The sequence below is a fragment of the Pristiophorus japonicus genome, unplaced genomic scaffold (genome assembly GCF_044704955.1).
Source record: "Pristiophorus japonicus isolate sPriJap1 unplaced genomic scaffold, sPriJap1.hap1 HAP1_SCAFFOLD_35, whole genome shotgun sequence".
Lineage (NCBI taxonomy): Eukaryota > Metazoa > Chordata > Chondrichthyes > Pristiophoridae > Pristiophorus > Pristiophorus japonicus.
The window spans coordinates 3,714,936-3,722,357 of NW_027253324.1; the positions used below are offsets into that span (position 1 = coordinate 3,714,936).

Sequence of the window (7,422 nt, forward strand, 5' to 3'; positions counted from 1 at the left end):
ACGTTAGGGGTTTGTGATCTGTCTCCAGCTCAAATTTCCTTTCAAACAGGTATTGGTGCATTTTCTTTACTGCATATACACATGCGAACGTCTCCTTTTCTACCATCTCGTAGCCCCTTTCTGCCTGGGACAGACTTCTGGAGGCCAAAGCTACCGGCTGTAACTGACACTTGGCATTGACATGCTGCAACACACACCCGACACAATCGGACGACGCATCGCACGTTAACACAAGTTTCTTACATGGGTCATATAGCGTTAACAGAGTGTTGGAAGATAACAAATTGCGAGCTCTATTAAAAGTCCTTTTCTGGCTGTCCCCCCAGACACATTCGTGACCTTTGCGTAGGAGCACGTGTGGCGGCTCTAGCAGCTTGCTCAATTTGGGAAGAAAGTTACCAAAATAGTTCAGGAGCCCCAGGAACGAATCAGCTCCGTCGTGTTACGTGGTCTGGGTGCTCTCTGGATCTCTTCCGTTTTGGAGGCAGCAGAGCTGATCCCGTCTGCTGCTACCCTTCTCCCCAGGAATTCTATCTCTGGAGCTATGAAGACGCACTTCGCCTTTTTCAGTCGCAGCCCTATCCGGTCCAGTCTGCGTGGCACCTCCTCCAGGTTGTGGAGGTGTTCTTCAGTATCGTAACCCGTGATGAGGATGTCGTCTTGAAAAACCACCGTCCCTCGAATCGACTTGAGGAGGCTTTCCATATTTCATTGTAAGATCGCGCCAACCGAAGAATCCCGAACGGGCATCTGTTGTACTCAAACAACCCCTTGTGTGTCGTGATGGTGGTCAGCTTTTTCGACTCACTCGCCAGCTCCTGGGTCATGTAAGCTGAGTTCAGGTCTAATTTTGAAAAAAGCTTGCCACCGGATAGCATCACAAAGAGGTCCTCCGCTCTCAGTAGCGGGTACTGGTCTTGGAATGACACCCGATTGATGGTGGCCTTGTCATCACCACATATCCTGACCGACCTATCCGCCTTGAGCACCGGCACAATCGGGCTCGCCCAGTCACTGAATTCGTCTGGCGAAATGATGCCTTCCCTTAGCAGGCGGTCCAATTCGCCTTCTATCGTTTCCCGCATCACGCACGGCTCTGCCCTGACCTTGTGGTGTACTGGCCTGGCGTACGGGTTCATGTGAATCACTACCTTGGCCCCCATGAAAGTGCCAATGCCGGGTTGAAATAATGAGTCAAATTTGTTCAGGATCTGTGAGCATGATACTCGCTCCACAGAGGAAATTGCATTGACATCGCCCCATTTCCAGTTCATGACAGCAAGCGAACTTGTGGGTCACGACTACTGTGGCGCTGCCTAGCACCAGAATGATCTCCTTTGTGTACGTTCGTAGCTGTGCGTCAATCGGCAATAATTTTGGCCTCCTGGCCTTGGACGCCCACAACTTTTCGAACTATTTGATACCCATCAGGGACTGGCTGGCCCACGTGTCTAGCTCCACTGATACTGGGATGCCATTGAGGAGCACTTTCATCATTATCGGTGGCGTCCTGGTGTATGAACTTTATACGTGCACCACATGAACTCGCTGAACTTCAGCTTCCAGCGATTTCCCCCAGTGTTCATTTCTGCAATTTCTGCATGTATTTTGCTCATCTCTGCAAACTCTGGCTGAGTGTGTGCCTCCATGCCTCCAACATGAGCTGCTGTGGGAAACAAAAGGTCTCTTGCCAGTCGATCCTCATTGACTGCCCCGTGATTGTCCTTGAGTGCACCATTAACAGGTGTTGATGGCCCCATTACTGGCCGCATTGTCCCTTGCAATGACGTGAATCGCTATTCAGCTTGCCATTGTCTCTGTAGAACACCCCCTCTGGGTTTGGCTACATATTGGGGCATGCCTGACTGCCCTTGGCTGCCTGGAGAACTGTGTGATGCTTTAACAATGTTGAATCTCTGTCCCAACCATTGCTTAACACAGAACCTCTTGTCGGTTCTGCTCGTGGCCATGCTCGTGTGGTTTAAATCCCAGTTTCTCGTCGCCATTGATACGTCCTTACTATACAGTGTAAAGGCACACGAGGCCCATGCTTCAGGGAAGGTCAGTCTGTGACCTGTCTTTTATTTCTTAGCACTCAAGTGATGGAAGTGGGTGGAGCTTCCCCTTTTATACCTGAAGGTCCAGGTTAGGAATGTCTCGAACAAGTTCACCACCAAGTGGTCATTGTTCTCACAGTGTACAACTTAGGTCAGATTTTACATGGGTTACAATGCTGGTTGCATACATGACAGTCCTGGCCTCACTCACTGTGGAGCTGTGGACGAGCGATTAGTCGAGGGGTTGTTTGCGGCTTCGATCTGCTGTTGTGAAGCGCGGCGGAGATGCAGGATCCTTTAATAATCTCTCACAGCTCAACTGAAAGCAGCCGGAACGTGCAGCTTTGAGAGGGTCTTTCTGCACCGTCAGGGCTGGAAACGGGACGGAGTGAGAGACGCTGTGCAGAGTTTGAGTGTGTACAGAACTGTACAGAGAAACCAGCCAATGTAACAGGGCTGTGAGACACTGCATTTTGTTAATAGTATAGTATTAAGCAGTCCCTCGGATCGAGGATGATTTGTTTCCACACTAAAAAGGGATGAGTTCACAGGTGTTTCGATGAGGGACCTGACAATCTAGGTCCCGAACTACATCATGAAAGGTGGAATATGCCTGTGGGTGGATGGTTTTAACGTGGGGTGACCGTTGCACACCTGCCACCACACGGGCTTGACAGAGCTAGGTCTTGGTCCAGAGGCAAGGATTACCCAAGGCGACCACAGACCAAGCTCTGCTGCATGGACCTAGTGTGTACACATGTGCCGACTATCCATAGATCGCAGTGTGCGCTGGCCCGTACTGTCCCTGGGCCTTCGCCTCTCCTGAGCCCCGATCTCACACCGCCCCTCCGCCCCGATCAAATATGGAGCAGTCAGAAACAGGACATCAATTAGTCCCTCTAATCTTGGAGACATCAAATATTAACACTGTTATTTGAAATATCATAATATTAAACTCCAGCCTAGTTGAAGTGTTATTAACATCAGCAGAAACAAACACCAACTTTGTTAATATTGAACATTTAATGTCAATTATTCCATTTTTTCTAATATTTAATTGAACAATGTCGAAAATGTTTCCACCCGGTTTCGAACCGGGGACCTTTCGCGTGTTAGGCGAACTTGATAACCACTACACTACAGAAACACAGCGATTGATATGTTGCTAGGAATCTAACCTAGCCTTAACCTACAAAGCTGGCCGATACTTCAGGAGCTGGTTTTTCGAGAATAGAATGAATGTGCGATCTTTCGGAAGGCTGTGTGTGTGGCAGGAATTGATCTCGTGTTTCCCAGACTTTACACATAGGAACAGAAGCGAGTGGTTAGGATCTGGGATGCACGGCTTGAAAGGGCGGTGGAGAGAGACTCAATATTATCTTTCAGATGGGAGTTGGAAAAGTGTCTGATGGAAAAACAATTGCAGTACGATGGGGGAAGGGCGCGGGAGTGGGACTCGCTGAGAGTCGGCACGGGCTCGATGGGCCGAATGGCCTACCGTGCTGTAACCATTCCATGATTCGATAAGTTAGTGGCACATTTCAAAGTGTGGGTGGAAGCAGAACATTGCAAAGGTACATGGATTGAGTCGGCAAAACTAGAGGCATCTGATTCAGGAGATTCGCGGGGCACGGAAATTCGGGAGTTTAATGACTTTGAAAGGAACATTTTTGCTTTGTGCCGTTTCGGTCAGAGAAATGTTTGTGAAAGGAATTTTTTGCAGAAAGGGATGCAACATTTAGCCTTCTACCTGAACACTTGTTTCTGGGTGTCAGGTCACATTTCGTTTCAATGTTATTCTTCCAGAATTGCTGTAAGAACATAAGAACATAAGAATTAGGAACAGTAGTGGGCCATCTAGAACCTCGAGCCTGCTCCAACTTCCCCAACATCGGGAACAATCTCCCCGCATCTAACCTGACCAGTCCCATCAGAATATTGTATGTTTCGATGAGATCCCCTCTCATTCTTCTAAACTCCAATGTATAAAGGGCCAGTTGATCCAGTCTCTCCTCATATGTTAGTCCAGCCATCCCGGGAATCAGTCTGGTGAACCTTTGCTGCACTCCATCAATAGCAAGAACGTCCTTCCTCAGATTAGGAGACCAAAATAGAAAACAATGTTCCAGTTGAGGCCTCACCAAGGCCCTGTACAACTGCAATAAGAACTCCCTGCTCCTATACTCAAATCACCAAGCTATGAAGGCCAACATACGATTTACCTTTTTCCTGCCTACTGTAACTGTATGCCAACTTTCAGTGACTGATGAACCATGACACCCAGGTCTCATTGCAACTCCCCTTTTCCTAATCTGCCACCATTCAGATAATATTCTGTCTTCACGTTTTTGCCCTCAAAGTGGATAACCTCACATTTATCCACATTTTACTGCATCTGCCATGAATTTGTCCACTCACCTAACCTGTCTAAGTCACCCTGCAGTCCCTTAGCGTCCCCCTCACAGCTCACACCGCCACCCAGTTTGGTGTCATCTGCAAACATAGAGATATTGCACTCAATTCCTTCATCCAAATCATTGATGTATATTGAAAAGAGCTGGGGTCACAGCACTGAGCCCTGAGGCACTCCACTAGTCAATGCCTGCCATTCTGAAAAGGACCCTTTTATCCCAACTCTCTGCTTCCTGTCTGCCAACCAGTTCTCGATCCAGGTCAGTATATTACCCCCAATACCATGTGCTTTGATTTTGCACAGCAATCTCTTGTGTGGACCCTTGTCAACAACCTTTTGAAAGTCCAAATATACCACATCCACTGGTTCTCCCTTGTCCACTCTACTAGTTACATCCTCAAAAATTCCAGAAGAATTGTCAAGCATGAATTACCTTTCATAAATCCATGCTGACTTGGACCGATCCTGTCACTGTCCTGCGCTGCTATTTCATCCTTAATAATTGATTCCAACATTTTCCCCACTACTGATTCAGGCTAACCAGTGTATAATTACCCGCTTTCTCTCTCCCTCCCTTCTTAAAAAGTGGTTTTACATTAACTACCCTCTAGTCGATAGGAACTGATCCCGAGTCAATAGCCTGTTGGAAAATGATCACCAATGCATCCACTATTTCTAGGGCTACTTCCTTAAGTACTCTTAGATGCAGACTATCAATCCCCGGGGATTTATTATCATTCAATCCCATCAATTTCCCACTTCATAAGGATATCCTTCAGTTCCTCCTTCTCACTCGACCCTCGGTCCCCTAGTACTTTTGGAAGGTTATTCGTGCCTTCCTTCGTGAAGACGGAACTGAAGTATTTGTTCAATTGGTCTGCCATTACTTTGTTCCCCATTATAAATTCACCTCAATCCGACTGCAAGGGACCGAAAGTTGTCTTCACTAATCTTTTTCTCTTCACATATTTAAAGAAGCTTTTGCAGTCAGTTTTTATGTTCCAAGCAAGCTTCCTCTCATAATCCATTTTCCCCCTCCTAATGAAACCCTTCGTCCTCCTCTGTTGAATTCTAAATTTCTACCAGTCCTCAGGTTTGTACCTTTTTCAGGCCAATTTATCTGCCTCTTCCTTGGTTTTAGCACTATCTTTAATTTCCCTTGTTAGCCACGATTGAGCAACGTTCTCCGTTCTATTTTTATCCAGACAGGGATGTGCAATTGCTGAAGTCACCCATGTGATCTTTAAATGTTTGCCATTGTCGATCCACCGTCAACCCTTTAAGTATCCTTGGCCAGTCTATTCTAGCCAATTCACACCTCATACCGTCAAAGTTACCTTTCCTTAATTTCAGGACCCAAGTTTCTGAATTAACTGTGACACTCTCCATCTTAATGAAGAATTCTACCATATTATGTTACTCGTCCCCAAGGGGCCTCGCACAACAAGATTGCTAATTTGTCCCTTCTCATTACACATCACCCAGTCAAGGATGGCCAGCGCTCTTCTGGGTTGAGAAAACCATCCAAAATTCACTCCATTAAATCCTCCTCCACCACATTACTACCATGTGGTTAGCCCAATCACGATGTCGATTAAACTCACCCATGATAACTGCTGTCCCACCACTGCACACATCGCTTCTTTCTTGTTTGATGCTGTCCCCAACCTTACCACGACGAACCAGTCAGACAGACATTGCAGCAAGGGTCTGTTTTTGTGAAACAGCAATTGCTAAAAGAACAGTGAGCCTGACATGATTTGAATACGCAACCCTTTGGTCTAGAGTCAGACGCACTAACGTTGCACCACAAGCTCTACACAGTAGTTAAGCAATGTTCGTGTATATGAAGGTTCTGCAATACAAGGCGCTTTAAAATCCCCGCCCATTCCCACCAGTTTTCAAAAGCAGCGCTCACCTGACAGTCACCGGATGGTTTGTTCGAAAACTTTACTCTAGCTTTCACAGGAAAGCATCATTAATTAACCCCTCACCTTCTTTTGCACAATCAAACAAATGCTAACTCAGGGACACTCCATACTTCAATCACTTGGCCTGTGCTTTGGGGAGCGGGCAGGGAAGTGGACCTGAGTCCATGATCAGATCAGCAATGATCGTATTAAATGGAGGAGCAGGATCGAGAGGCCGTATGGCCCATTCCTGCTCCTATTTCTTATGTTCTTATGTTCGTATGCATGTTAACCCATTTTACTCACTGTATTTTAGCTTTCTGATTCAAAGTGTTCATTGCCGATGACACCAGGTATCTGGGGCAACTTTTATCAAATTTATCAGCACCGATTATTCCTACCGTGCACACAAAATACAATCAGTAGTGAGGATAAAATGCCACAGTATGTATTTTCAGATTCAACGCAGTAGCATTTCAAATAAAGTGAAATAATTTTACACTGAAATGATTTGCAAGTGTTACTTGTATTTGGGTCTTTAATTAAAACTTGTGGCGTCTGACTCCCGTTCATGCCACTGCTGAATAAGAAAGGATGGTTTGACATTGACCAGACTGCACTGCACGTGATATTTGTGAGCTCATCCTTTATATTCAGTGGTTTCTCGCCCTTTGATGGGCTGCAGTGTAGCGGATATCACGTTGGCCTCACACGTAAAAGGTCCCCGGTGGATCCGTTTTCTCTCACTCAAAGTTATATATTTATTGATAAAATAAAGATCAATTAATGAATAAGGGAGCCCTTTTGCCAGGAAAATAAATAGCAAATAAAAACAGCAAATGCTGGAAATCTCAGCAGGTCAGGCAGCATTTGCAGGAAGACTGATCTCACCTCCGATTGTTCATTCACAGCAACTTTAAACATAATGTTTCTGCCTGCGATTGAATCAGGGATTTTACACGTGTAAAGCAAACGTGATAACCACTACACGACAGAAACCTCTTGTACAACAGCCCGCACAGCGAGGAGCTGACCAGTGAGC

At 46.2% G+C, this 7,422-nt stretch overlaps 1 non-coding gene across 1 annotated transcript; it reads right to left on the minus strand.

Annotated features, from left to right (window-relative positions):
* Positions 1-3,131: 3,131 nt before the first annotated feature.
* On the minus strand, positions 3,132-3,204 carry trnav-aac (transfer RNA valine (anticodon AAC)). Its single transcript has one exon. It is a non-coding gene; the product is annotated as a tRNA-Val (tRNA).
* Positions 3,205-7,422: the final 4,218 nt, after the last annotated feature.